This window comes from Egretta garzetta, unplaced genomic scaffold, assembly GCF_000687185.1.
Source record: "Egretta garzetta isolate BGI_Z169 unplaced genomic scaffold, ASM68718v1 scaffold325, whole genome shotgun sequence".
NCBI lineage: Eukaryota > Metazoa > Chordata > Aves > Pelecaniformes > Ardeidae > Egretta > Egretta garzetta.
Window position 1 is genome coordinate 582,816 of NW_009259833.1, and position 10,418 is coordinate 593,233.

The 10,418-nt window shown below is 44.5% G+C and overlaps 1 protein-coding gene across 21 annotated transcripts in view; it reads left to right on the top strand.

Moving 5' to 3' along the window:
- EXTL3 (exostosin like glycosyltransferase 3) overlaps positions 1–10,418 on the top strand; it is a 134,205-nt gene that overhangs the window by 6,176 nt on the left and 117,611 nt on the right. The window contains exon 1 of one of the 21 annotated variants that reach the window (XM_035895426.1): positions 3,940–3,958. The exons of the other annotated variants lie outside the window; for them this stretch is intronic. The gene's annotated coding sequence lies outside the window, so the exon portion shown is untranslated. Of the gene's footprint in view, positions 1–3,939; positions 3,959–10,418 lie in introns of those variants that run through there. 21 annotated transcript variants of the gene reach the window in all.

Genomic DNA, 10,418 nt, shown 5'->3' on the forward strand with positions numbered 1-10,418 from the left:
CCCCTTCTTCCCTCCTCTGTTAGTTTACTTTCTTAATGTTTCTGCATTAGGAAATTCCTGTCTCGAGTCCAACATGGCTCTCCCAAGACGTGAGATAGGAGCATTGGCAGTGCCCGAGAGGAGGAGACCCGCTTCACTTGGCAGGGGGCAGGGAGCATCTCTGTATGATGATATTTTTACTTGGCTCTGGTACTCTGAATTTTGCTGCCCCAAGGCTATGAGGGATAGATGCCTGGTACGAGCTGACCTGTTTCTGTTACTCATAAGGCAAAGTGAGAAGCAGAGCAGTGAGAATCTGGGCTTGCTGCTCCTTTGCTGCTGGAGGGGATGGTACAATGCCTCTGTGCTTGGCCCCTTCCCCTGGCAGCAACAGGAGTGGCTGAGCATTGCAAGGCTTGTGCAGATGTAGAATAGGTAGCGGGACAGTGACACAGCTGCTGTGCTGTGTCAGAGGCCCGCTCCAGCGCTCTTTTATCTTTATTGCAAATCTGGAGTCTGCTCAGGACCAACGAGGGTAATTTAATGAAGCTGGAGGACTTGTTATAAATGAACGCGCTGAATGGACAAGAATGGTGCGCTGTTGTACATGACTGTGAAGGTCACTACAATAGGATGCTCATTTTTCAGTTCCTGCATGCTGCTGGGCGAAACGGAGGTTTGTGCTGACACACGCAGTTCCTGTTAATGGGGACTGGAGTTGTACTGAAAGGAGAAAATGTCCCGTTTTGAAGGCTGCTTGGCAGCAAGACAACTGGAAAGACATGTGGTATTGGTACCAATCTTTTCAGACTTCGGCACTTCTTTTCATTGCCTGACTTTTTATTCTGAGGCCTTCTTACTGTGACTCCTGCTCTTCTGTTATGAGAAGCGAAATTAATAATCTCCCTTATTTCCCATACATGGGAAGGAATGTCTTTATTCTGGCCCAAGTTGAACTGCAGATGAGATCTGTTTTGGGAACTGTGTTATGCAAAAGCAGGGGGAGAGGAAAAGGAAACAAACAGTTGTGTAGCCTACTCTCTTTGAAATGCTGTTTTAATGGTTCCCTGGTATTCATATAATTATTTAACTGGCTATGCGATCCTTGGGATTATTACTCTTTCCAAGTAATAACTAGAGCAGTAAAGATGTCTTGTTAAAGTGGAAAAAATGAATTGGCATATGTTGTTTTCAGTATTGCATTTTAGTAATTGTTTACAATGACCTTTTGGAATCTCAGAGAGAAAATTTGTTTGCTTGACTTTCTCCCAGATCAGCTCCTGGCTATCTTGATATAGAGCAGAATTGAGTTGTTTTGGTTTTTTAATTACATTCTGACAGCAAAGCCTATTCTTCTGTGTGCATTACAGTTCTGGCTTTTGCAAATGTTAAGCTGTCTTTAGCAGGACTTCCATGGATGTAGTTTTCTGAAACTTTGGGGGTTTTTTGTGTTTGGGGTTTTTCTCAATCCAGAATTGCTTGTCCTTGGTGTTATTTCAAAAAAATGCTTTATTTATTTATTTTTTAATCTAAGGAGAAAATTCTCACTATATTCTTGAATGTCTAGAGGCCTGACGATGAAAGGGCTGTGGTTTGTTGTTGGATTTTGTTTGGAGTTTTGGTTTGGTTTTTTGGTTGGCTGGGGTGTTGTTTGGTTTGGTTTGGTTTGGTTTAGTTTAACAGGTTGGAATGTGATCAGGTCACAGAACCTTACAGGGTTTCGGGGGGGGGAAAAAATCCCTTTTTATTTTTTTCTTACAAAGTTTTAGCAGAAGTCTTATGAAATCTTGTTCCTCGATGTCACAGGCCACTGTGGGTTTGGTATGTAGGAAAATGTCAAACATCTGTGAGGGCCTCACTCCACACGAACTCTGTGCCTATGTGAAACTTGCTCGGGCGAGACCAATGGTTCCTCCTTTTACCCTTTCAAAACGTCTCTTCTGGCATTCTTCCTCTTTCCTCTCTAAAAATCTGACAACTCTTGAGATCAAAGGGTCGGAAAAACAGATTGTGTGAAATCTCTCAGATCAACTCAGCATTTAAGTATGAGTTTTCACATGAGAGCCCATTGCACCATGTGTTTTCCAAGGCTGTACTTGGAGAGCCTGTGAGAGCCTGGTCCTTCAAATACACGAAGAAAGCTCTGTGAAACAAGCATCAAAGAGCAGGTGCTGCAAAATCAGGGTTCTGCCAAGTTTTGAGAAATAAAATTACACTGATGGAGATCTGCGTCTCTCAAGGGGAAGTAAGTCTCCAAAATGAGTGTCCAAGCTGGAACAAGAGAACAGGCACCCAAAATATCTCCAGTAGTTCAGTTTGCAGCTGATCCTTCCCTGCCTCTCAGTCTGGTCTGGTCAGGCAGAAGGACTGAAATGCTGGAGTTACTTGCAGAGATGACAGACTTGAGTGGAAGAATCAAATGGGACCCAACCACATGTCTCAGATCCACATTGAACTGGAGCTGGGTGAGCAGAAGCATGTGTGATTTCAGCCCCCTAATCAGGCTGGTTTTTGCACTTCATAACTTGAAAAAGTGGGCTTTTTATCCTTGAATCTGAATAGGCAGACCTGAGGGGCACTCTGTATTTCCTGCTAAATTCTAGATAAGATCTTCTGCTGTTTGAACTTGCAAAGCAGTTTAGGTGTGTGCTTCCCTGCTTGCAGGGCTCCTGCAAAGAGTTTGATCCACCCCTTCATTTTGTTGGGTCTGTCAGGAATGAATGATGTTCTTCAAGCTGTGAACACAAGAATGGTTTAGCTTTAAAAAAAAAATTAGGAAGTCCCCTGCAAACAGATGATGTAATGCCCAAGCCCTATGTTTAAACAGTAGCTAATTTGCCAGGGGATAAACCAGAGTTAGATCTGTCAGGCTTTCTAATTCCCAGATTCAGCAGGGCTTTTGTTCTTTGTGCTTTCAAATGCAAGGTATGTATGTGTGCCCACTGCTGTCGGTGTGATTTCCTTCAGCTTCTGTAGCTAAAGTTTGTCCAGGGGTGAGAGAAAATGTTGCTGTAAACCTTGATATGCATCTTTTTTAAGTTTTACTTGGTGACTGAATTAAAAAAGAACCAAACCAAAACCATTTCTTCGGTGAGCTGCAGCAGTGCGAAACAGTTTCTTCTGAATTTGGATCTTGTGTCTTTGCAGGCACCTTCCTTTCGCCAAGCAAGGTTAGCTCCCTGCAAGGTGCCAGGGACGCTGCTCCGCTCTGCAGCTGGCTTGGGCTGTGTGTGGACTGTTTACTTGGTGTTTGGACTCTCCTCTCCCAGGCAGGTACAAAACAAGGAACACTTAGTTTTCACACATGTAGCTTTGGTGTTTTTTTTTTTTTTATGAGCAGCTTTCTCTGCTGGTGGCAACTCTGACCCGTGTAATGCTTCATATCTGCTGACAGGAGGGGACTTGCTGCGGTTGGCTGTGTAAGAGGGAGGTTTGTAGCAACACTTCCCCTCTCCCTTGGGATGCTCTGTTTATTGGGATTTTTCACTGACCTATTCCTTTAATCTTCAATTTTGGCACCGTTTCCCAGGGCTCGTGTGGGCAAAGAACTTTGCCAGCTAGCAGGATGAACCAGCACATGCAACAGGGTTGGAGAGATCCAGAAGCTTTAGTATCTGCCTGCAATCACAGAGGAGGGGAGATGGTGCTATCGTGAGAAAATGGAAGTGGCAGTTTAAGGAATTGCTTCTATTTTCTCCAGCTTTTTATATTGAAAAAAGGAAAAATGTCAGTCTTCTAACTTGGAGCAGCTTCATATGAAAGTTGACACCTATTTCTTTGCTATGTCATTAACCAACTTGGCATGCTGGGTGGTTTCAGCAGTTTTTCTTCCTCTCAACAGTTTTGGCAGAAAACTCCGAGAGCGAGTTGCGCTGACGCTGTGCTTGGCCTGGAGATGTGGCTCTGGAAGGCAGTCACTTTGGGAGAGATCACATCTGTGAAGAGATGTTGCTGACTCACAGCATTGATATCTGCTGGGGTGTGCTTGTTTTAAACAACTAGATTTCAGCAGCTTATAAAAATTGCAGAAGGGGGTGGGAAGCTGAGAGACTGTCCTGCAGTTGATGGTTTCTTATTTTTTCCATGGCTTCTGTTGAAAACTAAGAGTAAGAGTAGTGGGCCGGCTGCAGTTTATGGCGAAGTTGTGCTTAATCTGTTCTGTTTATTATTTTATTCCTCACCCTCTGCTTGCTGACTTGACTTCCTCCTCTTTGGTATTATTTTCACATAAATCCTTTTCCTCAGAATTTCCTTGTTCTCTGCCAGCTGTGGAGCAGCTGTGAAGATCCCAGAAAACATTAACCACTCTTAAGAACTGCTCAGAGATGCATGGTTTTGCGACGGAGGCTGGATTTAGCTGGAGCTCCTTGTATGTGCTGAACTGCCCTATAGCTAGCAGTGATGGGGATGTGTTGAGAAATTGTGGGCTGGTTCAGACAACAGGCCTTTTGTTTGATTGCCTTAGCAACCCTGCCTCTCTGAAAGACGAGATGTTCTCACTCGCACAGTGTTGTTCGCAGGAAGGAAGGCTGGTTGTTTCTCATGAAGCAGGCCTGGTTTGGAGGACGGATCTCGAGAGACGCTGCTCCTTCTATTCCCTCAACCCCTTTTTTTTTGACTACGGGAGGTCTCCAGCCAAAAGAAGTCTGTGGTTATCTAGTGTTTGTCCCCCAATTCCCAAGCAGCGTGTCCTGTTGTCTCTCGTCCTTTGCTATATCTGCTCCTGTGGGCACAATGCGCTGAATTTAAATAAATTGTAGTCTTTGCTAAATATCTGTCAAATATTGACTTAGTCTGTGGCGTGAGCTGACTAAGCTGAAATTAATGGTGTAATTCTAGCTTGTTTGGCACATGTGTATAGGCAGTTTCATTGCAGATGGTAGAGGAAATTAAGATCTTACCTTGTCTCCATCTCAAGGGGAGGAAAGACAAGCCTCAGGCTTATAATGGCAGTAAGGAAAGACTTGGCAGGGACATGGAGGGGAGTGTTTGTGAAGATGTTATTTGAGGGTGATAAAAACTCTTCCTAATGAGTGAGGTCATAAGACAAAATTGAGGAGTTGTTGTTAATTGTGTGCTATTACAGATGTCTTGAAATGCTCTCCTGCGTTCTGGTCCATTGCCATACCCCTGGGATAATTTTTCTTAATTTGTTGAAAATGAGATCCAAAAAACTGAGACAATCTGGCTGGCTGAGGTTTCAACATAGATCAGCAGACAGAGTGCTGGTATCTGCTGGCTTCGTGTGTTCTGTGGAAGCTTTACTCTCTGTGGAGATAAGGGTATCTAGGAGACCATGGCATCTCCTTTCCTTGGGCTGAGGAGAATCAGACAGCTCTGAGTGTTTTTGAGATGCTACTGGAAAAAGGGCAAAGCACTGACGTCTCCAAGCAGACAAAGAAATGGAGATGCAAAAAGGTGTCTGAAGTCATACGGGTCATCTGAACGAGCTGATGGCAGAACTGGAGCTAAAACGTGCGACTTTCCTTGTGTTTCAGAGCTACCGTGCGGCCTGTCCTTCAAACTCCTGGGAAGCTTGTGGTTTTTTGCGGTTATCTTTGAGGGGTTTATTGCCGGCATAAATAAATCTTGGAATTCCAAACAGTAAAGGTGCAGCTTCAGGACCAGTCCTGCTTGAGTGACTGCAGGGATCTCACTGCTGGCACTGTCAATCTGGTGGAAGCTTACGTAAATGATGAACTCGTGAATTGTGGGGTTTGGGTTTTTTTTAAGACACCTTTTTCTCTTCATGGCCCTTCCCAGCTTTTTGCTGCAGTTTTGATGCAGGCAATAAGATCTTCATTGTAGCTTTCAGCTTTGTGGGAGCTTTACGCCTACAATTGATCAGTTCCTAGCTGATCTTCAGTAGCCCAGAGAACAAATGTAATGCAGCAAATTCATTATATGCTAAAATATTTATCGTATTACTGTAAGGATCATTGACAGCAATGAAGGCTCAGTACAGTGCAGTCCTGAATCTTTCCAAAGATGGTATTTGTCACCATTCTCTTTTGAGTGCAGTGTCTCTTAAAATACTTGGAATAACTTATCCTTGGCACATGCTTTTAGATGTATGTGCTCGGATCCTCCATAGGTCAATAAATAGCTGTTATACTGTGTCTAAAAGTTAACAGCTGTATTTAATTTTGTTGTATGTACTCTCAAAGGCAGGCACGAAGAGGTAGAGCAGGAAAGGAGTCTTGATTTAACCTTGTACTTTTTGCTTGATTTAAGTAATTTGCAGCGTTGTGTAATAAAATCTCCATGATCTTATTTCTATTAAGATTATAGTAATCTAGAATTGTTATTAATGCTGAAGGGCATTTTTGCCCCTGCATGTGTAGGAGTGAATTACTTGTTGCATAACATGGTTTGGAAAGAGAGCAATGAAAAGGCTTCTCAGCAATGAGGTGGGCTGTGATTTGCCTTCCCCTGAACCGCAAAATGAAGTATCATTTGGCAAATGGATTCGGGGCTGCGAGGAACCTCTCAAACCATTTTCACAGGTGCATGAGTGGTGGTGCGTGACTGTTCCCTGTTGGAGGGCCCTGAATGGTGTAGGATATATGACTGACCTATTTGCCAGCAGTTTTAGCATCTGGCCAGGATTAGTTGTTCAGCCAGCTGATACCCAATCCCTTCTTATAATGGTATGTCTTTAAGCAACAGTTAGATGATTGGATGCTGAGGAGCATTTTGGAGCCTGGCCTTGCAAATACAGCTTGTTAGTTGAAGCTACGCTTGCTGTCAAGGCTGCCTTTTTAAGTTCTGCTGTCTGTCCTCCTAACGATATTCCAGTCTCTCTGCCTTCCCATTGACTGCAGATGAAGCGCTGACTGCAGTCTGCCTCTGATCCTCACTTTGTTAGACGGGGACTGCGGTTCGTCTGCCAAGCAGCGGCTGGGGGGTCACCTGTGGCCACTCCTCTTGCTGTGATGGGCTCATTCCTCCTCGCACCGAGAGTTTTGCTAATTGGAAGTGAGCATTGAAGGGGCCGCATTTATTGTTCCGTGTCACGAGTAAGCTCTTTGCCTGAGTGTGCGTTTCAGGCAGCTGCATGAGGTTCAACAGCTTTGTCTGTCATGATCAGACAGATCTCCAGATAATCTAGCAAATCTCTTGATTATGAGGGTGGAAAATAATATGCTTTGATTTACAGATGTTGCTGCACAAAAAGTGCTTCTGTGAATTCTCTGAATGGCAATATCTGGGTGTGTTTGGCATCCTCAATTTCTGAGTGCATCCATTTTCTGAAGATATCCAGAATTTCTGCATACTTTTCTAGACAGTGTATGCAGTTGCTCTTATATATAACATGGACAGCCGTTTTACAGACAAGCAGATTATTAATAACTTTTCAGTAGTGTTTTAAGCCAAGTTGAGGGATTACGTTGGGTCAAGAGTCCTGGAAGTTTACAGTAAAAAAAGACAAAGGATGATAGAGGCTATTTGTGTTTGTCTAATTTTGCAGGCAGGGTGGAAAAAGGGAAGGGGATGAAGCATATTTTGAACTAAATCCTCTAAACTCCTTTTCCTTCATTCCCTTAGGAAGTTGTAGACAAACTTGAAACCATTTTCCAGTACCTCTATGAGCGGTGGAAGGGGGAAAGAGATGCAGCAGGCACGTGTGTCTCACATCTGCAGCTCGTGGTGGCTGTTCTGGTGAGGGTGCACCAGCAGCAGGAGTGTTGCGGGCATTTGTGAAGGGTGTTTGAAGTATTTTCTCCTTTTGGGCACAGAAGTTCTCTTGATTATAGGCTGACTTGACAGATACGCAGAAGATTAGGAAATGTTTTCACAACCCCTTGAAGTTGTGGTAAGCTGGAAAAAAGAGATCCTGTGGTCTCTCTCTCCTGGCTGTGTGGTAGACCAAATTGGGAAGTGATTGGATTGAATCTAAGCTTTCTTCTTGTTTGCAAGGTTAGTTGTAACCTCAGTTCACTGTGCAGCCACGCTGTGCTTTTGCTGGGGCAAGGAGGAGGGGAGATGATGGGAGGGTAGAAATACTCTCCTTTTGGGTTGAAGAGCTAATGAGTTTATGGTGTTAGCTGCTTTGCTGTTTAAGGTGAGGGCAGCATTTGAGTTGGAGACTCTTAGGTTGGGACTTTTTCATGCAGGTGTAGTTGTCTACAAATTTGTGGGTGTTCTTTTTTTCTTTCTCTGAGGTCTGCTTTATAGTCAGTGAAAAAAAACCAACCATTTCTGTAGCACAGTTCATCTTATCCTAACTAGACATCTTGAACCAATAAAGTTTTATGTGCCCCAGAAGTGCCTGCTTCTTTTGCTAGCTGTCGAGAGCTCCAGACCAGCTAGTGTAGGTGTAATGGTCGTTGGTTGTGGCCCACTGCGACACCTTATTGAATGAGAAGTGGCTTACACAAGGCCAAACGTTGGGTGCTGGATAGTTTTGGAGACTGTACAAGCTCCTCATAGTTGCAACTTCCTCCTCAGCAGAGGGAAGAGCTGATGTGGCTGCTGGATCTGATTATACCACATGGTAGCAGGTCTGAGGTTTTTGAAGCGTGTTTCTGGCCATTTTAATGAGAGTCATCATGTGGTGGTTCAAATATCAGTGAAGAAAGTTGAGGGGCTTTGTTTCACTCTCCTGACCCTGAAAAGATTGGCCAGTTTGTCAGCTGTGATCCGTCCACAAGGGAAGGGTGTAGGTAGATGGGGTGATGTCCTGGCAGCAAGCTTGGGGAGGTCTTACTGCGCTAGCAAAAGAGGGAATGAGATAGTGCAATGGGGTTTTTTTCCCAGTGATTTTTGTATCTCTGATCAAATGTGCATTGGTGGAGGAAATCCCGCTGAAAATGACCACAGAGCTTTCTGTTTCAACTCTCTAACTTGAGCCTAGATCATACAAAGCAAACCCTTCCAGTTCGTGAAGGGGGTTTTGTGGAGGAATAAAGCTTATTGTCAGCTTCGGTGTTCAGACCCTTGGGAAATTGTGACCATTGTCTGGGCTATTATTGCTTAATAAAAGCTTTGCATTTCTTCATTCAGGGTCTTGAAAATCTGGTTCTGTGCTTTTAAAAATAACTCAGCATGAGCCACAATTGGGAGCATTCACAGAGGAAATTCTTCAGCCCTTTAAAACAAAGTGAAGGGAGGGAAAAAAGCCCTCCTTAAAGTGCTTTTACTTGTCCTGCTAGCTGTCGAGAGCTCCAGACCAGCTAGTGTAGGTGTAATGGTCGTTGGTTGTGGCCCACTGCGACACCTTATTGAATGAGAAGTGGCTTACACAAGGCCAAACGTTGGGTGCTGGATAGTTTTGGAGACTGTACAAGCTCCTCATAGTTGCAACTTCCTCCTCAGCAGAGGGAAGAGCTGATGTGGCTGCTGGATCTGATTATACCACATGGTAGCAGGTCTGAGGTTTTTGAAGCGTGTTTCTGGCCATTTTAATGAGAGTCATCATGTGGTGGTTCAAATATCAGTGAAGAAAGTTGAGGGGCTTTGTTTCACTCTCCTGACCCTGAAAAGACTGGCCAGTTTGTCAGCTGTGATCCGTCCACAAGGGAAGGGTGTAGGTAGATGGGGTGATGTCCTGGCAGCAAGCTTGGGGAGGTGTTACTGCGCTAGCAAAAGAGGGAATGAGATAGTGCAATGGGGTTTTTTTCCCAGTGATTTTTGTATCTCTGATCAAATGTGCATTGGTGGAGGAAATCCCGCTGAAAATGACCACAGAGCTTTCTGTTTCAACTCTCTAACTTGAGCCTAGATCATACAAAGCAAACCCTTCCAGTTCGTGAAGGGGGTTTTGTGGAGGAATAAAGCTTATTGTCAGCTTCGGTGTTCAGACCCTTGGGAAATTGTGACCATTGTCTGGGCTATTATTGCTTAATAAAAGCTTTGCATTTCTTCATTCAGGGTCTTGAAAATCTGGTTCTGTGCTTTTAAAAATAACTCAGCATGAGCCACAATTGGGAGCATTCACAGAGGAAATTCTTCAGCCCTTTAAAACAAAGTGAAGGGAGGGAAAAAAGCCCTCCTTAAAGTGCTTTTACTTGTCCGTGAAGAGTGAGTGCGTCTGAGCCGTATCTGGAGGAAACACAGTGGGGTGAGAGCCCATGAAGAGCGAGTGCGTCTGAGCCGTCGTATCTGGAGGAAACACAGTGGGGTGAGAGCCCACTTGGGCTCTTGCTGGTTTGTTTGCCTGCAACCTTCAAGGATTTTGGGTCCAGCGCTATCCCAGCTGGGAAACCTGGGCTGGTACTGGGCCGGACACACTGAATGCATCCTCTTGGGATGGAGGGGATGGCGTGCCTCTTGTGGATGAGTATCTCTGGGCAGGTGGGTGGGCTAGCATTCACTGATGAGGTTGATGAGTTTTGTGCTTGATGCAAAAAGCAGCAAAATGTTTTTCTTCTTGTACCAGAGGCCACTCCAGAAGGGGTAACTGTAGGCACGCGGTGAAGGATGTGCAATATTCAGGG